This window comes from Cervus elaphus, chromosome 14 (genome assembly GCF_910594005.1).
Source record: "Cervus elaphus chromosome 14, mCerEla1.1, whole genome shotgun sequence".
NCBI classification, from domain to species: Eukaryota; Metazoa; Chordata; class Mammalia; order Artiodactyla; family Cervidae; genus Cervus; species Cervus elaphus.
In genome coordinates this window covers 69,692,020-69,718,539 of record NC_057828.1, presented here as the reverse complement: position 1 = coordinate 69,718,539, position 26,520 = coordinate 69,692,020, and the positions used below count along the sequence as shown (strand labels likewise).

General features: G+C 39.1%; 1 protein-coding gene across 5 annotated transcripts in view; it reads left to right on the top strand.

Moving 5' to 3' along the window:
* KCNK2 (potassium two pore domain channel subfamily K member 2) overlaps positions 1-26,520 on the top strand; it is a 208,097-nt gene that overhangs the window by 89,451 nt on the left and 92,126 nt on the right. The window lies entirely within an intron of this gene.

Below are 26,520 nucleotides of genomic sequence, written 5' to 3'. Positions count from 1 at the left end.
TTAGACTCCTTGGAGATGGCTATATGTTTGTTGTAGATTTCTTTTGTTTAAAAGAATACATTGGTCCAACCAAGAATCTTGGTCAAGAAGAAAACCCAAGAATTTTATTTCAAGGAGAGATCTGAACACATTTTAACTATAGTTGAACACATTTTAACTATATATATATATATATATTCATTTTTCTCTGGAGCCTATTTTTCTTACCAGTTCTAAGTCAAATGAGACTGAAAACCATCTGTGAGTCATCAACTGAGCAGCTTCTTCCTCATGTTATGTTTGGTTTTTTACATCATTTGAGTGAGCTGGGATCGTTGATTGAGGGAAGAAATTATTAGTGATTTTTACCCAGTTTCTTGCTTTATGACCTTTCTTCTCATATTCCCTCTTGCCATGGATCTCCAAATGTTACTTGTCTTTTATTGCCCTGTTTATAGAATACACACACAAGTTCTCATTCGGGTTTTGATAAAAGCTGTCAAAGCTAGTATGCTGTTATCCTCACCCACCACATTCGGCACTTCTGCACCTCACCTATTGGACTTAAATTTTGTAAAGGTTCTTTAGCCACTTGATACTGAATTCCCTACTGTTTGTAGATGATGGCACCATTTTCAATATTGGCGATGTACCTGCCAGATAATATTGATTCAACCATCCCATTTCCTATTCCTGCATAAGCCCATTTCCACTTCACTTTTGATTTGTGCATATCATCTGTAGTGGTACTAAAAATCTTTGAAGAATCCCCACTTCCCTTGAGTTTTAGAAGAGCTCCTGGTTATTTTGGCAGAGTTGTGGTAAAAATCTCAACTTTGGGATGGGATAAGATGTTTTAAACTCCATTTGAGTACTTTACTAGAGGTGTTATCTTGAACAAGTAATTTTCCTCTCTAAGCCTTGAAAGATCTATCTAGAATGAAGGAAGAAAAGCTATCAAACAGGTTGCTGTGAGGAGTAAAGAGATAATCCATGTAAGGCATTGAGGTGCTCAAGAAGTGTTGGGTTTGTTTGCTGTTGTTATTTTTCCTTCCCTGCTTATCTTTTAATTGGGTGGAAGCATCTGTTTCAGGTAGTTGCATTCTTACCTCTTCCAGAGAGATTTTTTTGTCTTCCGCAGAAAAAGAAAATGTTACATTGTTTTTGGAATAAACACAAATGGAGCTCAGTCTGTGACCTAATTTTTTATTTCTTTCTGCTATCCACAGGCAATCCATTTTAGCCTTATTGATATTCACTGCTGATTGAGTATTTTTGCTTCTCAAAAATATCTTAAGGATTTTGGTGCTTATTCAGTACTTTTAAATGCAGAGGTTACCTGTTATTTATTGTCATATCCATCACCTTTCTAACCCTGTGGTTTAGTTTTCTCCCTTTGAATATAGCTTCTTCTTATCAGAGAAATCTTTGTAATGGCGTGGCTCCAAGGGTCAAGATCAGTGTCTAAATAGGGAGGAAAGCGAATGAGCCAGGAATCATATATTAGAATTACATTTCATTTGTGTGATTCTCATAAATTTCCACGTGTTTTCCCCATGTTTATTTTCCCTTTTACTCCTGTCTTAAAGCCTCATGAGTAGTCATATTAAGCAGTAATATTGCAGCACTAAGGATTAGGAAACTAAGACACAGACAGCCCCGCTGACTTCCTCCAGACAGTATCATTAGGATCAAAGTTCAGGTCTTCAGATCTGGTTTTATTCCTAGGAGTTTGCACTCTTTCATGGCTTTCAGTGCTGAGGGTGAAAAAGGTGATGTTAGAAGTTCAGGCCTAGTGCTGTAGAGGAGGAATTCTGGATTCTTTTTGTGAAGAGTGGGCAAGGAGGAGGAAGTGGATAGTAGGACAGTATGACCAACGTCAGTTAACCTTAGGTTACCTACAGTTAACCTAATCTTGTTCACTGTTATTGTTCAGTCGCTAAGTCATGTCTTGACCAGGCTCCTACCAGGCTCCTCCATCCATGGGATTTTCCAGGCAAGAGTACTGGAGTGGGTTGCCATTGACTTCTCTGCAATGGACATGGGTTTGAGCAAATTCCGGGAGATAGTGAAGGTCAGGGAAGCTGGCGTGCTGCAATTCATGGGGTTGCTAAGAGTTGGACACCACTGAGTGGCTTTGCTTTGACTTTTCACTTTCATGCATTGGAGAAGGAAATGGCAACCCACTCCACTGTTCTTGCCTGGAGAATTCCAGGGATGGGGAAGCCTGGTGGGCTGCCGTCTATGGGGTCGCATGGAGTCGAACAGGACTGAGGTGACTTAGTAGCAGCATGTCCATTGAGTCAGTGATGCCATCCAGCCATCTCATCCCCTGTCACCCACTTCTGCTCCTGCCCTCAATCTTTCCCAGCATCAAGGTCTTTTGCAATGAGTTGGCTCTTTGCATCAAGTGGCCAAAGTATTGGCGCTTCAGCTTCAGCATCAATCCTTTCAATGAATATTCAGGGTTGATTTCACTTAGGATTGACTGGTTTGATCTCCTTGCTGTCCAAGAGACTCTCAAGGGTCTTTTCCAACACCACAGTTCAAAAGCATCATTTCTTCAGGGCTAAGCCTTCTTTGTGGTTCAACTCTCATATCCATACATGACTACTGGAAAAACCATAGCTCTGACCATATGGACCTTTGTCAGCAAAGTGATGTCTGTGCTCTTTTTTTTGGGGGGGGGGGATATTAATTACACCTCTGAGTGGGCAGTTGCAACCTCATTCCACACTGTGGTTGTGTCACAGGATAGCCTAGACTTGGGGGCAGGAGGGAGATAGGGAGATGCAGCCCTAAGGCACATGAGAGCAACTTCCTCTTCTCTTTTGATTCCCAACATGTGTGTTCCATCCAAGTGCTGTTTTTGGCACAGGCCCTCTAAGGCAAGATTGAGGTGGCGGCAGAGATATCAAGACAAAGAAATCTTTTCTGGGGTGAAATACTTTGAAAACTTTGACTTTTCAACTTTCTTTACATTTGTTAGTTTGATATCAGTACAGAAAAGTATATGGAAACATCTTTAAATTTCTTTCTTTTTTTTTTTTAATTTTTAATTTTTTTTATTAGTTGGAGGCTAATTACTTCACAACATTTCAGTGGGTTTTGTCATACATTGATATGAATCAGCCATATTTCAAGAGTCGTGAATACATTAATAATAGCCAAAATTTAATGAGCAATTTCTATGTGCAAGGCAGTGTTCTAACTCGTTATATGTGTTATCTCCTTTAATTCTCTTAAACAACTCTATGAGGAATGTGCTTTATTATCTATATGTAACTTACGTGAAACTGAGTCAAAAGGAGCTAATTTTCTAAAAGTTAGACTGCAGTGTTATTCAAAGCTAAATGGACAAACTCCAGAGCCTATGCTTTTAGCCCTTGAATTTACTGCCTCTAAAAACAGGTAATACGCATTAAAGTTTGCTGCAAAGTTTTCTTTTGTTTTATTTAGTAAAGTGTAATGAATATCAAATTATAGTCCTTTTGTATGCAGTGATTTATATTTTATAACATAGCTTTCTCTCCATATACACAGAGAATATATAACCTGTATTTTAATATTCTTTTTGGACAACACTTTCTGATTTACTCCTGTTTGAATGTTGTGAGCCAGTAGAGGCATAGTTATATTAGATATGTGAAAAAAAGTGAAAGTGTTAGTTACCCAGTCGTGTCCTACTCTTTGGGACCCCGTGGGCTGTAGCCCACCAGGCTTATCTGTCCATGAAATTCTTCAGGCAAGAATACTGGAGAAGGTTGTATTTCCCTTCTCCTGGAGATCTTCCTGACTCAAGGATCTACCATCACTTATTCATTCACAAGTATTTATTAAATTCCTGCTATGTGCATTGTCCCAGGCACTGAAACACAGTAGAGAATAAAACATGAACATTCTTGCCCTGGGTGAGCTTGCATTCTCCTAAGGGAACAGAGTTTGTTAGGGAGTGATAAGTCTCAGAAGAAAAAAATAAGAGTGAAGTGGGGTAGGAAATGTTGGATGGTCCTGGTGATGGATGTTAGATAAGGTCACTGAAGAAGCTTCACAGATAAGGTGACTTTTAATGAAGGGAGTGAGGGAATGAACTCAGGGACCATCTGGGGAATAACACTCAGCAGAGGGCTCGGCATATCCCAGAGATAAGAGCATCCCTGGCATGCAGAGGAGCCGCCGGGATGCTGGGAGGGCGTGGTAGAGAGGGATGTCAGGCAGGTGATGAGGGCCAAGTCCTGTGGGGCCTTGTAAGCGATATTCGGGAGTTTGACTTTTTTGGTACAGATGAGTGTCCTACTCTGCCGTGTGTCTCACCGGCACCCCTCTGGCTGCTGAGCTGAGAATAGACGGCAGGAGGCCATGGGCAGAAACGGAGAAAGCAGTTCTGAGGCTGCTGCGATAATCCTGGTGATGGATCAGGGATAAGGGAGGCTTGAAGTAAGGTGGTTGTGTAAAGGGTGTAGGATATGGTCAGATTCTAGATATAGTTTGCAAGGCCACCAGTGAGACCTACTCACAGACAAGATGGGCAGGGCAAAGGTGAGGCGTTAAAGATAACCCGAATATTTTTGTCCTGAGGAACTAAGAGAAGGCAGTTCTCATTTTCCTGAGATGAGGAAGAGTGCCAGGGGAGCTTAGTTTTGTACACTGAGAGTGTCCATTAGCGGAGAAGGCAATGGCACCCCACTCCAGTACTCTTGCTTGGAAAATCCCAGGAGGGATTTGCCTGGTAGGCTGCAGTCCATGGGGTCACTAAGAGTCAGACACAACTGAGCGACTTCACTTTCACTTCTCACTTTCATGCATTGGGGAAGGAAATGGCAACCCACTCCAGTGTTCTTGCCTGGAGAATCCCAGGGACGGGGGAGCCTGGTGGGCTGCCGTCTCTGGGGTCACACAGAGTCGGACACGACTGAAGTGACTTAGCAGCAGCAGTAGCAGTGTCCATCAGACAGACTTTGGTTGCTGAAGAAGATCCGTGTGTGTGTGCACGCTAAGTCACTTACGTCGTGTCTGACTCTCTTGTGACCCTGACTGTATCCCGTCAGGCTGCTTTGTCCATGGGATTCTCCGACAAGAATACTGGAGTGGGTTGTCATTTCCTGCTCCAGACAATCTTTCCCACCCAGGAATTGAACCCACCTCTCTTTCGTCTCCTGCATTGGCAGGAGAAATCTTTACCACTTTACCACTGTTCCACCCGGGAAGCCCATTTTTGATGATTTTATTTATGGATACAACATGTTGTCCTCTAAAAGGGTTGTCTTTTCTTTTGGATGAATTTCGACTTTAGAACATGATTTTAACATAAAGTTACCTGAAAGATATATAAACATCCCATTAATATTTCTGGGTTAATCTCTGGAGAAGGCACTTTCAGATAGCATAATGTGTAAACTTCTAGTTGCTTTTTGCTGTTCAGTTGCTCAGTGATGTCCAACTCTTTGTGACCCCCTGGACTACAGCACACCAGGCTGTCCTTCACTATTTCCAGTTTGCTGAAACTCATGTCTATTGAGTTGATGATGTCATCCAACCATCTCATCCTCTGTCATCCCCTTCTCCTTCTAGTAGTGTGGGTTATTTTACCAGAATATCTAGGAGTTATTTTAAAAACTGGGCTTCAAGGGTGAGGGTTACTCAGGAGCACTGTCTTCACAGTTACAAGAAGGAATAAGGTATCAAGGGTGATATAGAAATCTTAAGGAAAACCTTGTCAGTTTCCAGTTTTCCTGGGATTTCCTAGAATTCTCTCATTTGCTACTTTCTTAGTGAGATGTATTTGCCTCCCATCTCTCCCTATATTTTAATGTTATCTTGACTTTCAGAGTGAAAGCATTAAAATGGAAAACATTTTTTCCATGTGTAAGTAAATCAAGTAACAACTGAGATATTTTCATTCACTGTTTTTTAATTATACTTGAGTTTTTGTATAAAGCATAAAAGTAGTTGTCAGAAAATGATTTTATTGCCAAAGGATATATGAAAATTAAGTAGTTAATATTGGTTAAAAGATTAGTAAGGTGCTATATGAATGTTATATATCAATAAAATATGACCCAAACTGATAGCATTAAAAAGGAATATTTTAAAATAATAATGGCATGAATTGATAGCTGGAATGGTTATTGGAGAATGTGAGAAATTCTTTTGCAAATACAATACATTTAAAAATAGTTTTTGGCTGACAGTTTCTTTGGTCTAAACTAAAAACATGACTTGAATGTAAAGCTCAAATAGTATTAGAGCGAAGCTTGACTAGTATATATCTGTCAATATCAATTATGATGGTGGCTGTAAAATTCTTAGAGTTGTATATCTACATTTTCGCTTTGTCATATATTTGAATACTATTTTGCATGTTAAGGCATATTATATTACTTAATTCACACAGCCCCTGACATGTATATTTTAATTCACATTTGTACAATGAGGAAACTGAGGCACAGACAGATTAAGTGCCTTGTAGTTCAGGAAGAGACAAAATAGCACCTTGATTAGAGTCTTCCTTGTGCCTCCATCTCCAGGGCCTTTTCCTTAGAATGTGTGTAGCATAATGTCTAGTGATAGTAAATACCCAATAAGTATTTAGTTCAAGGGTGCTGGACTGTGCTGTGCTTAGTCACTCAGTCACGTCTCACTCTTTGCAGCTCCTTGGACTGTGGCCCACTGGGCTTCTCTGGCCATGGGATTCTCCAGGCAAGAATACTAGAGTGGGTTGCCATGCCCTCCTCCAGGGGATCTCCCCAACCCAGGGATCGAACCCAGGTCTCCCACACTGCAGGCAGATTCTTTACTGTCTGAGCTACCAGGGAAGCCCAAAAATACTGGAGTGGGTAGCCTATCCCTTCTCCAGATCTTCCTGACCCAGGAATCCAACCGGGGTCTCCTGCCTTGCAGGTGGGTTCTTTGCCATCTGAGCTACCCCGGAAGCCCTAGTTCAAGAACACATCTTTTTAAAAAGTACTTTGATTTTGTTTGGTCGGGAAGCAGAAAGGTTATTCTTCATCATCCCCTTGTGTAGATAGGGAAACTGAGGCACAGAATGTCCAACCCCAGGTCACTCAGCCTTTTTTGGCTTGAGGTGCTGACAGTGGAACAACTGCATTAGAATTGCAGAGCAGTCATCCTGGTGACTCTGTCGTTCGTTTCCATTGTTCCAAATGCCTCTTCGAAAGCGACGTGATTTTCTTGTGTCTTCTTACCCTGAGCCCTGGTTTTACCCAATCCTACAAACTAGATCAGATTTCTGACTTGTGCACCAAGGATACACTGTCTTCATTTGAAGTTGCTGGTGCATCTATACACTCCACGCTGTACTTAGATCAGCAGCAGAAGATGCAGCAGGTCTGTAAGTGTCAAGGCAAGCTATATGCTCGTGGAAAGCTAGAGTGCAATTATAAGGCCACCGTGAGCAGCTGAAATATAATGCAGAAACATGTGGTTGGGCGCAAGTCATGCTGAAGCCTGAGCAGGTGAGGTAAGTCAGGGAAGGCGATTTAGAGCTGGTGAATTCTTACCTGGAAGGAAGAGGTAGACAGAAGTGGAAAGTGGAAAAGCAGAGGGAAATAGTTGCAAGAACACACTTAAGTTAACATTCTGTCTGTAGGATTATAGCACTTGCATCCCTTTCTTGATTTATAACATTTACAAAGTATTTATAATATCCTGTACAAAATCCAGATGATTCCAGAAGGTATCAAGAAGAAAGTAACAATCTGAAATCCTTCCCCCCAGAGTTAGCCAAGATCTCTCTTTAGGCATTATACACAAATGGAATAGACTGGTGTGTGTGTGTGTGTGTGTGTGTGTGTGTGAGTGTGTGTGTGTGTGTATGCACACATATGCATATGTCCATGCAGAATTGTACACACATGGGATCACATAGGCATGCCATTTTGCCATCTCCATTTTTTTGCTCACCGTTGTGTAGGGGGCAGTTCAGAAATATTCCAAGTCTTCATGTTAGATATTGTCTGAAGGGTTTTGACATAGAAGACCTGACACAGAGCGCTACCACCCACCCCCCGCCCCCACCATGTCCCTTGTGGTGGGGGATTTAAGTTCTCTTTTGGTCCTTTGGTCCAAATGGTTCATTCTTTTCATGAGTAATGTGTAGAGGAAACCGAAGTATTGACTGCAGGGGAAGAGTATAGAATAGAGCCTGTGGCATTGCAAAAGAGAACTACTCATCTCTTCTAAATCTTGGAGTAGTAGAACTGCTACATCCTGAAATGTTTTCATCTCAGGAAGTGAATGATGGTTCTTTTTAGCCATTAAACTGGGAGCCTCTGGTCTAAACTCAGAGGCATGGCCCCATTCATTCCTATTTTGTTAATTTTAAGTATTCACATAGAGTAGATGATATCCTTTTCAGTAAGGGAATGAGATGATGTTTTCTATCTTTTTCAGCTGTTTCCCTGCCTTTTATTTTTATGAACGTTTGAATATCTTGGCTGATTCAAGAAGAGTAATTTACCTAGCTTAGTATTTCTTACTCTTAACAATGGTACTAAGGAACAGTTAGAAACAGTACCATGGTTCCCTTTATAAAGCCAGCTTTAAAGGGGATATGTCTACCCTGTGCATCCTGACATTATAAAACATCTGTCATGGATCTAATATCCATAAGCTTCATTTATTTAAACTCTTTGAATTTAGCTGTATTTCACCCTGTACCTTCTCTTGAGATGTGTCTTACTTTCTAAAGTTTTTCCTTTCATTTGCTCTTTTATAGAATTATATCCTTTAAGTTTTAAGCCATTTGCCTCGTGAATTTTGCAAACAAAGAAATGTAATTCCCTTCTAAAGAGAGGGACACTGTCTTTTTTATCTTCATCCCCTACCGCATCTAAATTCATTCTCACTCAGCTTGTATGCTTTTATAATTCTTGATGATGTGTCTTGGGTCTTTGCCTTTCTGGTAGTCATGTTTTTTAATCTCTTCCTTAGCTTACAGCGTCTCCTAGATTATTTTACTTATCCTTTTTTGAAGGATAAATTAACATTTTGATAAGTGTCAATTAAATCTGTGGGCAGTATTCCAGAGGAGGAGGAATCATAATGTAGCACAAGAGTGGCTGTCGGTTTTGATTCTTTCTCTGTCCTTTTTTTTCCTTTCTGTTTTACTTCTGTTACCTCTCTGGTAATGCCTAGTGTTTGTATGTTGGCATTGTTGAATGATGCCTTCAGGCAAAGAATCGCAGTGACTCGAGGCTTCTCCTAGGTTACTGAAGACACTGTTTGTAAAGGGTGCATGCATGCCTGCTCATTTGCTCAGTCGTGTCTGACTCTGTGACCGTATGGACAGGCTCCTCTGTCTGTGGGGTTTCCCAGGCAAGAATGCTGAAGTGGGTTGCCATTTCCTCCTCCAGGAGATCTTCACAACCCAGGGATCAAACCTGTGTCTCCTGCATTGGCAGACTGATTCTTTACCATTGAGCCACCTGGGAAGCCCATTTGAAAAGGGTAGCCTAGGTTATTTTCTCACAAGTCCATTAGTTTTCACTTGACAAAGATGAGCTCAATTCTCATTTGTGTGCCCCTTCACCCAGGCACGCAAGATTTTAAAAATTTAATTGAACATCAGTCATTTCACAATCCTAAAGATCATGGTAGTACTTCCACACTTTGATATTTCCCTTTTTAGTGTAAAATTAAAACTGCAGAACAGATACCTTCAAACAGATTTAGTCCTTTTAGATACATATTTATTATATCTACATTTTTAAACTATTAAAGCCTTTCCTTTTAGATCTGTAACCAAATGTATGCATTTTTACAAAGAATGTTTGTTTCTCAGTCTTTAGTACCTACTCTTCTTTTTATGACTTCTTACATTTTACTAATTAGCTTCTCTCTCTGTCCTTATGTACACCCTTATAATAGCTGTTTGATTGACGAAGCTTACTTTCTCTATGCATAACTGCTTTATTTCCCCCCATGATTAGTTATCTTGCATATGTGTTCAAAAATATACTGTATGTGCTTTCATTCTGTTCTGATTTTAATTTTTCTCAGAAAACTCCAGTTTATTTAGAACTTATTGTTGTTATATGCGAGAGAGGTCCGATTAGTCCTCAGTCTATAAAGTGTTATGTGAAAGTGCCAATATTTGCAGAGTGTTAAGTTTAAAAATGGCTTCCCAGGTGGCTCAGAGGTAAAGAATCTACCTCCAATGCAGGAGACGCAGGAGATGTGGGCTTGACCCCTGGGTTGGGAAGATCCCCTGGAAAAGGAAATGGCAACCTGCTCTAGTATTATTGCCTGGAAAATCCCACAGAGAGAGGAGCCTCGCAGGCTACAGTCCATGGGGTCACAGAGAGTTGGACACGACTTAGAGCCTCAGCAGCAACAGCAGCAAGCAAGTTTGAAAATATGTGCTGCTTTTTAGGGGTACCTAAGAAATCACAATTTGCCAGAGACTTGTAGAAGTAAGTTATGTTCTCCGGTGGTGTGACCATGAAGGGAACTCAGGGAAATAAGTTAAGTGACGAATGTGAGCACTTTGGACCAGGTGAAGGACCGCAGTAGACTCTGTCACACGACCAGGTTGGGTGCAGTGATGCACATTTCAGTAAAAAATATTTTTAATTCTTAAATGTTCCCTTTTTAGGGTCCCCACATAGTTTCTTGGCTATTGTAAAATCTCTTTTCTCCAGTTATGCATATATTGTTATTTTGCTAAAACTCACTTCGAGGAATATGGGGGGTGGGTCATCAGAACTCATAAGCTAAAACAGAGCATGTTCCTTTTGGGCACATGAAAAGTTCTCCTTTCCTGTCACTGTCATTCATATATGTAGAGAGAGGGTGATTTAAAAACATTTGATATAAGTGACGGATACAGTCAAAAGAGCTCCTCTCTCCTTGGACATCATGTGCATGCGGCCCAGGGAAGCAGAGTCTGAGATTCGTGGGTGAGGAGACACTGGCCTGTGTCCGTTTAGATATGTTGGTGTAGCTCTGGGAGCAGAGGTACCTCACTTCTCCTCCTTGTTTGAAGGGGCGTCTTTAGGGAGGTTTTGTGTTAACCCAGAGTCACGTGTGTCTGCGGTGCTGAGTGTGTTTCCAACAAGGTGACAGTGGAGTCAGGATTCACTAGCAGATTTCCAGGCAAGGCCAGGCCAAATGGCTTAGAAAGGAGAAGCATTGTTATTAGATGGTAGAGTTCTTGTGTTTTATTTTCCTGGGGAATAAAGGGAAGGTCTTATTTTCTTTAAAATAGCCCTGGAGATTAATACAAATTATGTTCTTTGTTGGGCAGCATATTTTCACATAGCAGCATCCAGGTGTTTCTTGAGCAAAGTAGCAGCTGGTGACTATGGCAGAAATCTCCTTGGCTTTGGCTTTAGAGCCTGCTCGGGTGATACTGCTGTTTTCTGGTAGAACAGAGTTTACAGTGTTAATTACATATCAGTCCGTAAGGAAATTTAAAGGTTTCTGGGTGCAGTTCCAAAGGTCCTGTTGGGCGAGGGAGGGATTGGTGAGGATTTCTCTGAACGTCTGTTTCGCTCTTGCTTCTCAGAAGGTGAGGCAGGCTGCTGCTCTTCTCCATTCGTCCCAGTGGATGCACAAATCAAGAGCCTATCAAAAATGGAGACATTTATCCCCAGTTTTTATGACATAAAATTTTATAAGACAAAATTACATTTTGATTAGCCAACTTATCACTCATACAGGTGAAAAAGAATTGATTTGTAGCATAGTTTTGTGAATTGGAAGTTTTTGGACATTTGGACACACACTGAACATCCTGAGTTCTCTCTTTCTGAATCCTCAGGTCAGTTCAGTCGCTCAGTCGTGTCCAACTCTTTGCGACCCCATGGACTGCAGCACCCCAGGCTTCCCTGTCCATCACCAACTCCCGAGAGCTTGCTCAAACTCATGTCCATCGAGTTGGTGATGCCACTGAATCCTCACTCGGAAATATTTTTGCATTCATCTGTCATGTTCAGACAGCATATCAGCTCTTAGAGAGACCTGAAGTAAGATGATGTAAAGATCTACCCATCTAAAGGAAGTAGTTAAAATGCACTTTCATTCTGCATGCAGTGTTTTTTAAAAGGTGTGGTTTTAAGCAGGAGGGATCATCAACATAGAGCTGTACTGACAGAGTGCTCTCTTGAAGCTGCTGCGCTAGTGGGAAGTGACTGAAAATAAAGAAGCAGCTGAACAAGATAATTTCAGGAAGTGCAAATGTTCTAAAGACCAAAGAATGACCCAGTGAGATAGTGGAAGGGCTCCTCTAGAAGGGCTGTGTTCAGATGGAGTTTTCTCTGAGATGATGCCAATAAGCTGAGGTTTGAATGAGGGAGTCAGTCATGTAGAGATCTTGGGAGGAAGTGTTCCAGGAGGAGTTGGCAGCAAATGCAAAGGTGAAGAGCATCCTTGGTGTGTCCTAGGACCTATGTAAGTGCTGATGTGGGTGGTCCATTGTTTGTGAGTTGAGGGAAGCTGGCCAAAACTTTCTAGTCTTCATAAATGGCCTAGGTTTTATGTGCAATGGAAATCAACAAATAGAAAATTTAGAAAGAAACAAACATAATTATGTCATAATAGTGCTAAGCAAATAATACAGTGATTTGTTAGGGGGATTTAATCAAATAAAATGAGAAAGATTAGTTGGATAAATTTTAATGAAAGTTGGTTTTGTGAAGACTTTAAGCAAGGGGGAACAAACGAGGTTTGGGCTAGTAGGAGAGGAGAGAGTCTTTCAGGAAGACATGCTAAAGGGTGATGATCCTGGTAGTGTGTGTACTTTTGGGGAAGGTAGGAGAGGACAGATGACTAAGGGTTCTGAAGCTGATGCTAGATATTCAACCTAATGTGTGTAAGATCCATTGAGAAGAAGATCATTTCAATGAGCATAGTAATTACTAGATGACTTGCATGGGCTCTGTGTGGCAGAAGCCCTTTATTTTGTTTTTATTTTATCAAGATACATCCTAATATCTATTTTAAGATATAAGATGTATATTTATTGCCTTTAAAATTATTTTTTTATTTAAAACTTCCCACAGTAGTGATATTTCTGGTCATGTTACAGCTTACATGCTACCATAAAAAATTGTATAATTACTTTTTCCTTGATTAATATCAATGTTCTTTTTTTTCCCCCCTCTGGTTAATAAGTTCCAAAGCTTCACACCAGTTTTCATTTCTGGAAGATGTTTATCAGATGATGACATTTGGCTCCTAATTTAAGCAGGCCTGAAGAATCTATTTCTTTAATTAAAATTGTGAATAGTGTTTTTTATAATATTGGTATCATTCCTGGGGCATTTTTTTTGCGGACAGCCATACGGTGCTGTCTGTATGCATTATGCAGAAATAATGCAAAGCCCATTTTTTTTTGATAAGACTTCCTGCTTTATTCTCCTTTTGTTAGTACCTCACAGTCTTACTGTTTCTTGATCCATAGAGAACTTGTGTGTATGTTTGTATGTTTGTCTGTGTGTTTTATGCCCTGTGATTCTTCCCTTATGCAGGATTAAATTGCTTCAGATAGCCTTCTTCCTTGAGCAAAAAGAAAAAAAAAAAGTACATTAATCTCATTATTAACCAAATTGCAGTGTGTGTCTTTGAGTCTCAAAATACAGAGAACAAGCAAAAGTGGTAACTTTTATATCTGAAAGTCAGGGAATTTCTGAAAAACATCAGCAAAATTTTTTCATAATGTATTTTGAATTAATTGCATACAACATTGTAAGGAATAAACTCGTTGAATTTGGAACTTGGAATCTACATTGCCTAGTCAAACTCTGTCATTTTAGAGCTAAACAACAAAAAAACAGTTCAACAATTTTTCTAAGAGCCTGCTACCAGTTAGTAACAGAATGATATTGGATCCATGAATTCAAACTCCCTAAACTTCCCCCACCTCCCAATTTCTCCTTTTTCTTTTTCTCTTATAAATATCAGTATCTTTCTAGGATCAGAGATGATAGACTAACACTTTTTATTTTGCTGAAATAATCCAGATATTTTGCTTTTGCCCTCTGTATGTAGTTTGTATTTACATACAGATATGACTCATTATTTTGCACCTATCCATTGCTTACTGCCTCTTACACTGAGTGAATGAATGAATGAGACTATGATTTTAAATAATATTTTATAATATGTAATTTTTTGTATCCTTATGGTCTCACTTTGTACTATATCATGAATCTATCTTTCACTGTAGGTTTATGAAATCCTTTTAAATGGCTTTATAGTATGCCATTTTATGGAAATATCATACTCTATTAAGATTATTCTCCTATTTCAGAGACTTTATCTTTTATTATTATTTTTTTATTGTGGCAAAAAGCACATAGCCTGAGGTCTGCACAGGTAATAAGTTCTTAGGTATGAAGGACAGTGTTGTTCACTGTAAGTACAGTGTTGTTCAACAGACCTCTGAACTCTTGTGTCATATATGACTGAGGCTCTGTATCTACTGAAAAGCACCTGCACTTGTCCCCTCCCCCAAACCCTGACATCACCATCCTACTTTCTGCTTCTGTTGAGTTTGACTAGTTCAGATACCACTTGTAAATGGAATCATGAAGTATATGTCCTTCTGTGACTAGTTTATTTCAGCTAGTGTATTGTCCTCAAGGTTCATCCAAGTTGTTGCATGTAAAAGAATGCCTTTCTTTTTGAAGGCTGAATAATATTTCATTGTATGTGTATGCCACTTTTCCCCATTATCCACTCTTCCATTGATTGACATTTAGATTGTCTTCACCTCTTGACTCTTGTGAACAATGCTACGATGGCTATCGTCATCTTTGAGAAACTGTTTCGTATTCCTTCAGTTGAATATTCAGAGATGGAATAACTGGATCATAAGCTAGTTCAATCTTTACTTTTTGAGGACTATCCATGCTATTTCCTATAGTAGCTATACCTGCACTGTTTTGGATTTTCACCAAAAGTGCCCAAGTATTGCAATTTCTCCACATCTTTGGTAACACTTTTTATGTTCTATTTTTGTTTGTTTTATACCGGCCGTCCTAACAGGTGTGAGCTTATATCTCATTGTGGTTTTGATTTGAATTTCCTTGATGAGTAGTGATGGTGAGCATTTTTCATGTTATCTCTTGGCCATTTGCATATATTTTTTGGGTAAATGTCTGTTCAAGTTTTTTACTTATTTAAAATATTTAAATTTATTTATTTTGCTATTCAGTTGTAGGAGATCCTTATATATCTTGGATATTTACCCCTTATCAGATAAACAGTTGGCAGATATTTTCTCCCATTATGTGGGTTGCCTTTTCACTCTGTTGATTTTTTCCTTTGCTGTGCAGAACATTTTTAGTTTGATGAAGTCCCACTTGTGTATTTTTGTTTTGTTGCTAGTGCTTTTGAAAACATGTCCAAGAAATCATTGCCAAGACCAATTTTATGAAGTTTGTTTCCTGTGTTTTATGCTAACAGTTTTATAGTATCAGGTCTTATGTTTAAGTCTTTAATCTATTTCAAGTTGATTTTTGTGTGTGATGTAAGATAAAGGTTCACCTTTTTTCTTTTGCATGTGAACATTCAATTTTCCCAGCACCGTTTGTTGAGGAGACTATATTTTCCCTGTTTGTAGTCTTGATACTCTTGTGGAAGATCATTTGACCATGTACTTGTTCTGTGCTTAGTCGCTCAGCCAGATCCAATTCTTTGTGACCCCATGGACTGTAGCCCACCAGACACCTCTATCCATGGGGTTTCTCAAGGAAAGAATTTTGGAGTGGCTTGCCATACCCTCCTTCAGGGGATCTTCTCAACCCAGGGATCGAACCCAGGTCTCCTGCATTGCAGGCAGATTCTTTACCGACTGAGCTACTAGGGAAGCCCTTGACTATGTATGTGGGGATTTATTTCTCGGCTCTCTCTTCTGTTCTGTTGTCTATATGTCTGTCTGTATGCCAATACTATACTGTTTTGATTAAGTAGCTTTGCAATGTATTTTGAAGTTAGGAAATGTGGGGCCTCCAGCTTTGTGTCTTTTTAAAATTGCTTTGGATATGTGAGGTCATTTTTAGTTCTATGTGAATTTTAGAATTTTTTTTTTAATTTCTGCAAAATGTAACATTCCAAGTTCAATAGGATTGCATTGACTCTGCAGATAATTTTGCATAGTATGGACATTTCAATGATATTAAGTCTTCCAATATATGAACACAGGGATGTATTTCCATTTATTTCTGTTTTCTTTAATTTCTTTTAGCAAATTTTGTAATTTTCATTATACAAGTCATTCATCTGCTTGGTTAAGTTTATTTCTAAACATGTATCCATTTTGATGCTATTATGAATAAGGATGGGTTCTCTTTTTGTGCATTAACATTTTTGCAGTTATAGTTTTTTTTTTATACTCTTGTATTTTGACTTCTATATCAGAATTAAAATAATTTATACACCACCTTAACAGTTCAACAATATTCTATATTTGCTTATCTGTTTACCTTTAATAATGAAGTCTATACTTTTTATGTGCTGTCTTGTTGATCTCTAGCATCCTTTCACTTCAACTTGGGGGATTCCCTTGCTGTTATAAAGCAGGCTAGGTGATAATGAACTCCATCAACTTTTGTTTATCTGGCGAGGTTTTATTTATTTTTCATTTTTGAAGGACAGTTTTATCTGATGTAGAATACCTGGGTGACATTTTTTTTAGCACTTTGAATAAGTATTTCTTTCCTATAGGTTTTCTGCTGAGAAATCTGCTTAGAGCCTTATGTGGGCTCCCTTATATGTAATGAGTTACTTTTCTCTTGCTGTTTTCTTACTGTTTTCAAAATTCTCTCTGACTTTCAACAATTTGATTATTTGTGTCTTGTGGGGACTTCTTTGGATTCATCCTGTTTGGGATCTTTTGGGCTTCTTGAATTTTTTATTTTCTTCTCCAGAATTGGGATATTTTGGATCATTATTTGCTCAAATAAACCCTGCTTCATTTTTTCTTTTACTTCTGGGTCTTTGGATGTATATTGATCTAATTGGTGGTGATCTCTAAATCCCTTAGGTTCTCTTTGCTCTTTTTCTTTCTTTGACCATGCTGCTCAGCTTACGAGATCTTAGTTTCCTGACCAGGGATTGAACCCAGGACCTGGAAGTGAAAGCACTGAGTAATAACCACTGGGCCACCGAGGAATCCTCTCTCTATTCTCACTGTTTTTCATTCTTTTTCTTTTTGTTCCTCTGACTGGATACTTGTAAATATCTTGTCTTTACGTTCCCTGATCCTTTTATTTTTTTTTTTCTGCTTGGTCGGGTCTGCTGTTGAATGCTTCTAGAAAATTTTCCATTCAGTTATTGTGTCCTTCAGACCCAAAATTCCTGATTGGTTCTTTTTTATACTTACCTTTTTCTCTTCTCATTTTGTTCATGCATTGTTTTCTTGAGCTCACTGATCATCTTTATGATTGCTGTTTTGTATTCCTTGAGGTAATTCATATATCTTTGTTTCCTCAGTATTTGTTTCTGTAGGTTTATGTTGTTCTCTTCATTGAGCCATGCTTCCCTGTTTCCTTGTGTGTGGTATAACTTGGTGTTGGGATCTACCACACACTGTTTGAAAAAATAGCCGCCTCTCTAGGTTTTTATAGGCTGATCATGTACAGGGAAAGATTTCATCAGTCTGCCCAGAGTGAGATTTGGTGGGCCTCTCAAATCTTTCCTGTGGATATGTATGTATGTTAGTTGCTCAGTCATGTCTGACTTTTTATAATTCCGTGGACTGTAGCCCTCTAGGCGCCTCTGTCCATGGAATTCTCCAGAAAAGAATACTGGAGTGGGTAGCATTCCCTTCTCCAGGGGGTATTCCTGACCCAGGGATTGAACACAGGTCTCCTGCATTGCAGACATTCTTTACCACATGAGCCACCAGGAAAGCCCAGACTTGTGCATATAAACTCCCAGTTAGATGGATTTGCCTGTTGGTAATCTCTTGCTACCTCTGGAGTATATGTACAGTAAGGTTAGGTTTTCTAGAGCTACTGCAGGCTTCCTAGGTCTTTTATTCTCAGTAATCCTAATGTTTCTAGAATATGCTGCATCTGATTTGTGCTTTGAGTCAGATGAGATAGAAACCAGTCCGTTGAGTAGCCTCCCCAAAAGCCAGAGGATTAGACACATGCTCCACTCTTGTCAGCGCCCTCACGGAGAGATCGTTAAGCTGCAACACTGTCTGCTGTACCGTGGGTCCTTTGGTGCAGAAACAAGCTTCAGTCTCCCTAGCAGTTTGGTTCATAGTGTCTGCTAGGCATCTAGAGTGTATGGGGTCCTGTAAGTGCTCTAAGATAGGCAAGACCGAAACCTGCCCCATGGCTGGTACCCCCAAAACCCAGGACATTACATGTGTGTTCCAATTTCTTTCCTCTTTAAAGAGAAGCCAGAAGCTGAGTTTTCTCCCAGTTGCACCACACTGAACGGGGTGGTGGGGGGGGAGTTGCCAGGATTTTTTCTACCAGCTTTGATGCAGGTGATTTCATGCTCATTTGAAGTTTAGGAACTTCTTAACTGATTTCTGGATTTCTTGCTAAGGGAACTGGTCTGTGCATTGTTGAATTAATATCTCTTTCTGGGGAGGGGGGGGTGGGGTTGGAGAATCTTGGGATTTCTATTTTACTGTCTTGCTGATGTCACCCAACTTAAGGACATGAACATTAAAGCCATGAGTTAACTCAGTAAGATTTTTATATATCTTAATAGAAGTAATAAATAAGTAAACTAATAAATATATAAGGTAATTATATATAAAACCCCCATAATTCTAAGTATTTTGAGAAAGTAATATAGTTTGTGTGATAGAGAGTCACTGTGAAGTGAAAGTTGCTCAGTCATGTCTGACTCTTTATGACCCCATGGACTATACAGTCCATGGAATTCTCCAGGCCAGAATACTGGAGTGGGTAGCCTTTCCCTCACTGCCTTGGCTAATTAAATTGGCAGATCTGGGAACTCAGATATTTTAGCATCGATCTCAAAGGTAATAAATAGCTATACATAGACATGTGAATAACCAGGGGAAGGCATTCCAGGTAGAGAGAACAAACGCAAAGGCCCAGAGATAGGCATATTCTTGGCAGAGGAGCCGCATGGTTAGAGGGGATGAATGAAGGGAAAATAAATATTTAAAAAGTTTAGAGGAGTAACAGGAGCTCAGGTCCTATTTGTTGTTGTTGATCAAGTCGATAAGTCGTGTCTGACACTTTGATACCGCTTGGAATGTAGCATGCAGGCTCCTCTGTCCTCCACTATCTCCCAGAGTTTGTTGATTGAGTCATTGATGCTATCTAACCATCTCATCCTCTGCCGCCTTCTTCTCCTTTTGTCTCCAGTCTTTTGCAGCATCAGGGTCTTTTCCAGTGAGTTGGCTTTTCACATCAGGTGGTCAAAGTATTGGAGCTTCAGCTTCAGCCTCATTCCTTCCAATGAATATTCAGGGTTGATTTCCTTCAGGATTGACTGGTTTAATCTCCTTGTAGTCCAAGGGACTCTCAAGAGTCTTCTCTAGCACCACAACTTGAAAGCATCAATCTTCAGTGCTCGGCAGTTTTTATGGACTAACTCTTATATTCATGCATGACTACTGGAAAAACTATAGCTTTGACTATATGTACCTCTGTTGGCAAAGTGATGTCTTTGCTTTTTTTTTAATTTAGTAAAGATATTTTAATATAAGACTAATTAATTTTTCTCAGGATATTTTTTAAAATTTATTTTTTATTGAAGGATAATTGCTTTACAAAATTTTTTGTTGTTTTCTGTCAAACCTCAGAGATGTCTCTGCTTTTTAATATGTTGTATAGGTTTATCATAGCTTTCTTTCCAAGGAGTAAGTGTTTAACTTCATGGCTGCAGTCATCATCTGCTGTGATTTTGGAGCCTAAGAAATGAAAATCTGTCACTGCTTCCAATTTTTCCTCTTTGATTTGCCATGAAGTGATGGGATCAGATGTCATAATCTTAGTTTTTTTAAATGCTGAATTTCAAGTCAGCTTTTTCACTCTCATCAAGAGGCTCTTTAGTTCCTCTTCACTTTCTGTCTTTAAAGTGGTATCCCCTGCATATCTGGGATTGTTGATATTTTTCCTAGTAATCTCGATTTCAGCTTGTGATTCATAAGGCCTTGTAAATTGGTATATGGAATCCTAGATTTTGCTCAGAGTGACTTACAGGACCGTGAACAGACTTGGGACAAAGCAGGGACATGATCTGACTTATAGCTTAAAGGGATCACTGTGGTTGCCCTGTGAGAAGTAGAATGTAGTGGATGAAGTTGGAAATCCACTGCAAGAACCCAGGGGGAGTTAGTGGTGGCCTGGATGAGCAAGGAAGCAGTGAACGTGATGAAATTTCACACTGGGATCTTTTGAGGGTAAAACTAGCAGATTTTGATGTGAGGTGTGAGAGAAAGAAGTCAAGAATGATTCATAGGTTTTGGACCTAAAAAACTGGAAAAATAGAGTTTCCAACTATGGAGATGGGAAAAATTCATATGGAACAGGTTCAGGAAGGAGCTTAGAAGTTCGACTTGGCATATGGTTGGTTTAAGTTGTCTTTCAGACATCCATGCAGGGAATGGTCCAGGATGAAGAATACCTCCGGGAGTTATCATCATACTGACAAAATCGAAAGCCTTGAGTTTAAATGAAATCATTTAGGAGTGTGTGAATGGCTAGAGAACAGAATCGTGGGCTCAAAGGTGAGGGGGATGAGACAGAAGTCAGGGAAGTTTGAGGAAGGCTAGACTGTGGTGTTCTGTGAGCCAGACACATTGCCAGATGGGAGAGATTAGCTGTGTCAAATGCTACTGCAAAGTCTTAACTCTCTTTACCATGACCTGTAATATGCGATTAGAACTCTTACCAGCTTATGTTAGTGATTTCATGTGTACTTAGAAATCAGTAAGCACAACCTTTGCCACAAATAATCCTTGAGCAATCAGTATTACGCTAGACATAACAGGCCATCTGTGGCACAAAGATTCAAAGACACAAAACAAGGCCTGATGAGCATTTGGGATATAATATACACAGGTAGACAAAATTTGTGGAAGATCCATTTGAGACATCTAATTCCTGTCACATGATGCCACTACTGATAGTGGTCACAGGGTTCTTTTATGAGATGATGAAGCATCTCAGGCCTTGCACTGCTGGTTCCCAGTAGTTACTTAAGGAGAGATAGCTGTCTGCAGCACACACAATATAGTTGCAAACAGCAGGGGACTGAAAATGAAAAAAGTGAGTAAGTGTTGCTTTCCTCTGACTTTTCATTCCTCTCTCTTTCTGCCCAGTTTAAACATAGTCTATCCTGCCCATCCCACTAGCATAAACGCATTCTTGTTTTGAAGGGGCTTGGGGAGCAGAAGTGAAGATCACGAAGTGTGTTTAGCCCATCTTGGTACCTCTCCAGGCACTAGACCCAGCCTCTAGCACAGACTGCCCCGGTAACGGCATCTTCATATTCTGGGCCTCTGATCAGAGTTGACCCTCTGGTCTCGTGCTTATCACATGGATTTTAGGGCCTCTTCCCTTTCGTAGGTCCCTGGGCCAGGAAGATTTCCCTGGAGAAGGAAATGGCAACTCCCTCCAGTATTCTTGCCTGGAAAATCCCATGGACAGAGGAGCCTGGTGGGCTGCAGTCGATGGGGTCACAAAAGAGTCAGACAACTTAGCAACTAAACAACAGCGACCCTTTCCTAGGTTGCTGTGCCCTGAGATGGTCTTGGGATTGGTATCCTTGTGTGAGTGAAGATGAACAATACTGCATATGTGAGTGACTAGTATGAAAAACACGAGGAGAGGATGCCAGGCTCGTTTTCAGTGCGGATGGGTGGTGTGACACTCTTAAGTCAGGCTGAGAGGTGCCCGAGGGGAGAGTTTAATTGCATTTTTGTGCAGTAACTACTGGACAGGTGTCAAGGGGTAGCTCCATCATTCCACTTGGCTTGAAAAAGTATAAGAAAAAAAAAAAAAGAAAAAAAAGTATAAGAAATTCTGTCAGGTTCCTATTTTCGACAAAATGGATTTCCATCAATTCACATTTGCTGTAACTGGTGAGTGTATGAGTGTGTAATTGAGAACGATGGATGAAATTTTGAGAAAAGCTAAGAAGCTAAGACAGAGTAAGTATGAATCACTACATTTTGGGAAGTTATTCATATATTATTTTTTTCTGTCTTGATTTTGTGACATTAAGAGCCCAGAAATATTAACCTATTAAGCAGTTTTGCAAAACTTCCTATTCTCTGCATAATGTTAGCAAGTCATTGGTAAATTTACTCTGCACTATGTTAAGAAATTTTCCCTGGATCTTGAAAGCATAGACATTTCTTGTAGGCAATGAGTCAGTTCAGTTGAAGTGAGAAATACATAAGCTTTGTGGTGCCTGAAACAGAGGGGCTGTTTATCAGAATATTATAGGAATGTTTTAGTATTGTGGTATTTTGCCTTTATAGATGGCTATTTTGTGGTGTGGGAATTTTGGTTTACTTTAACACAAACTGGGTTAACTACTTACTTTGTTGGTTTTGCAGGTGTATATAGACCTTAAAATTTTCAATCCTTGTCATGATGTTTTACTTAAATATTCAGGAAGGGCAGGAAAAAGTCATTTGTTTTTAAAATATATTGTGAAAAAGAGATTGCCTTTCTGTGAAAACCTGAATAGCTTCCCTAACTATTTCCCTTGGGATTAATTTTATGTAGGTGTTAAGCACTTTTTTATTTAAACTGGTATCTATTATGGAAATATATGCTTAAGTGTGATGGAAAATCAAATAAGTGGAAGCCTGTGATATTCTGTGGGAAAGGCCAACAAAATCTCCAAATTTGGGGATTCTATGGATGTGTGTAATTGACAGAGTAAAACTGCCTTTGTTCCATTTTGGACTATTTTTTTTCTCATCAGTTTAGAACTTCAGGCTTTAAAAACAGAGCATGAATAAATGTTAGTTGGTGCTGTGCCTTGGGCAAACTGGTGTAAAAATATTGCCTAGTGCTGTGTTTCCTTGATCTCACTCTTCCACCTACTCAAATCCTATTTTAAGGATAACCTCTTTCAAAAGAACTTCCTAGACAGAGTGTGACTATAACTTGTATTAAGTTCCTATCTTATTCTTCTAGACCTGTCTTTTTGTTAACTAAACAGCCTTTATCTTTTTATTTTCTACTTGTTGTTTTATTTCTTTCTGACTTCTTGCTCTGTCTCCTCGCTCCAGATTTTCCTTTTCTTCCATTAACCTCCCTCCTGATTTATGCTGAGATGAGGTGGAAAGGGACAGATAGAGATTAATATTCTGATGGAATATTAATGGACCATAGTATGGAATGTAGGAAAGTTCATGGAAAAATGCAGGATTCAGTGTGCTTGCTTGTACATGTATGTTTTTTGGCTCTTTCAGAGTTACAAGGACTCAGATCTTGGCCATGTTTTATTGTTTCTACATCGCAGTGCTATTTCATGCAGGATTAAAAGGATAACAGAATTTCAGTGTTTCCTGTTTGATCCTTGTCTGATGTATAAATCATCTCTATAATCACCTTTCAAATGACCACCTGAACGTGGATTCTGTTATACAAATTCATTTAATGATAGAAGAGTAGTAGGTAGCTACTCAGTGAGATTTTGATGACTTCAAAATGCCTTGGAACATGCTTATATTAGATGGAAACTGGAAAGCACATTAATTATGACAACTATTAAAACCCAAAATTGAATATATGCATGTTGTTTAAAAAAAATGGTTTCAGGGGCTGTGAGTGAACTTTTTAATTCTTATTTTTCCAAATGTTCCATATTGTACATACACATATGTATGTACATCTATAACTTTTGTGATTTTTTCTTTTACTGTTGTGATTTAAAAACAGCTTCCAGAGTGGATAGAGCAGGGAAGGCGCCCCTCATACCCTGTGATGTGCCTCTTGCTTCTGGCCCTGTTGATAACATCCACCTCCAGCTTTCCTCCTTTGGACTTTAAGCTTTTGTTTCTACTAATAGGAAATTACACTTACAAAAGAACAAGAAAAAAGCTGTACACTTCATTAGTCTGTATAAAAATAGCTTTGACATGCAATGGCATAATCCTTAAATGGAAAGAAAGTCTTGGGAAGGTAAGCGAGATGTTTACTTTTAGAGGTGCTTTCTAAAACCTGGTACATGAAAATTGCTTTCTGTAGGTAATACTATCCTTTCCAAGCATTAAGAACTAAGCTTTTTGTGTTTTTTTTACAGAAACTTTACAAGAAGTTTCTAATTAATGTGTGGTTAAACTTAGGTCATGCGTTGTGTGGAAACACATTCTAAGGGCTTTGAAAGCCTTTTTAAGATAATAGGAAATGTGTTTTGACTCAAATTGTGTCCAACAAAGACAAAAGGTTAAAAATATTACTGCATATTACCTTTCTGACTTAAAAGATATACTCTGGGGAGACCTTGAAAACATCCTTCTTTACCAGATTCTAAATATAGAATGATGTAATCACCTGTATTCTGTATGAAATATGCAAATGTTCTACTCCATCTTTTTTCTGCATATAAAATCAGAAATATATCTCTTAAAAATAAAAATATTAGTGCTCCGGCCTGGTGCACTGGGAAGACCCAGAGGAATCGGGTGGAGAGGGAGGTGGGAGGGGGGATCGGGATGGGGAATAAGTGTAAATCCATGGCTGATTCATATCAATGTATGACAAAACCCACTGAAATGTTGTGAAGTAATTAGCCTCCAACTAATAAAAAAACTAAAAAAAAAAAAAAACAAAAAAAAAAAAAAAAAAAAAAAAACAAACAAAAAAAAAAAATAAAAATATTAATGTTAGCTTTAGAAATCTGACCTTTGTCAATACTTAAAACAGTTCATTTAATTATGAAATATAAGTTTGGGATTTATTTTTCTTTTTTGAATTTATGTAGGTGCCTCTATTTTCATAGAAAAAACACAAAAGGAAAAAATGTCATCTTTATATAACTATAGAATTTTTCTTATCTTGACTGATTTTTGTTAGAAGTTCTGAAAAATTAAGTTACATAATGTGTTTCAGGTTCGTTTATCAAACCTGAGGTTAGAATGTACAGTAGTATGAATATTTGATGTCAAAAGATGAATATACACATTTACTGCTAGCAAATGTTATCATCTTAAATAGTAGATAATATCACCTGAAATCTGAGATGTGTGCAAAAGTTGGACATAATGTGAATTTCAAATAAGGATGCAATGGTTAGTCTATATTTTCTCAGAATAGCGTTCTCAATCATATAAAATTCTTCTTAAGCTAACACATACATATCTTTCACAGTAGGACTGTATGCAAGCCCATACTAGATTAATTTGCTGTTAGCAGTTTCCTGCTTATTAGAATTAGCTTTAATTCTGCAGTATGATGGCTCAGTGGCTAAAGAATCTGCCTGCAGTGCAGGAGACTCAGGAGACGTGAATTTGATCCCTGGGTCAGGATGATCCCCTGGAGAAGGAAATGGCAACCCACTCCAGTATTCTTGCCTGGGAAAGCCCATGGTCAAAGGAGCCTGGGGGGCTACAGTCCAAAGGGTGGCAAAGAGTCGGACATGGCTTAGCAACTAAACACTCAACACACGTGTTATGCTCAATGAAATTTATCATGTTATAAACTATTAGCGAAAACATATATACCATTCTGTTATATGCTTTTTATGACAGTTATGAAATTGTCATTTGCCATTTGGCGTAGTTCAATCAGTATTATCATTAGCTGAGAGCTACTGCTGGAATGTTTTTGTGGAGCTGTGTGCTAATACCGTATGGTTTTCAGAAAGTTGTTTGATTCCTTGTTGGATTGTCAACTATCTCAATTGACATTCTGACAGAACTATCTCATGCAAGGAAGTCTGTGGCACTGATTAACTTTCCAGAAGACCAAGAAAGGACCCAAGTCGAAGAAGATGAGTTTGGTTTCTGGGGATTTTCCTAGTGGTATGAAGGATATCATGAGTTGCCTTTGTATGTAAATTTGCAATGAAACCCTAGAACTTCTTGGCTGAACCTGATTTAGTTTGTATGATGGCCTGGGAAGCAGCCCCAGTGATTAAGACTACAACCTATCACTGACATTAGAATAGAAGCTTCTTATGCAACAGTTGTCTATAAATAACATTTAAGACAGGTATGTATGGCTAACAAAGATTTTCCAAAAAGCACCTAGGAAGTGGATAAACAAATGTGATTACTCATTGATTCAAAAATGCCAGTTGAGGTTGCCTAGGATCTCCCAGTGCTGTGTTTGAATGCTGAGTCTGTAAGGGTAAAGGCCATTTGGAGATACTCTCTGGTTCTATCTGGGGCTTCCCTGATAGCTCAGTTGGTAAAGAATCCACCTGCAATGCCAGAGACCCCAGTTCAATTCCTGGGTTGGGAAGATCCTCTGGAATAGGGATAGGCTACCCACTCCAGTATTCTTGGGCTTCCCTTTCGGCTCAGCTGGTAAAGAATCCGCCTGCAATGCAGGAGACCTGGGTTCGATCCCTGGGTTGGAAAGATCCCCTGGAGAAGGAAAGGCTACCAACTCC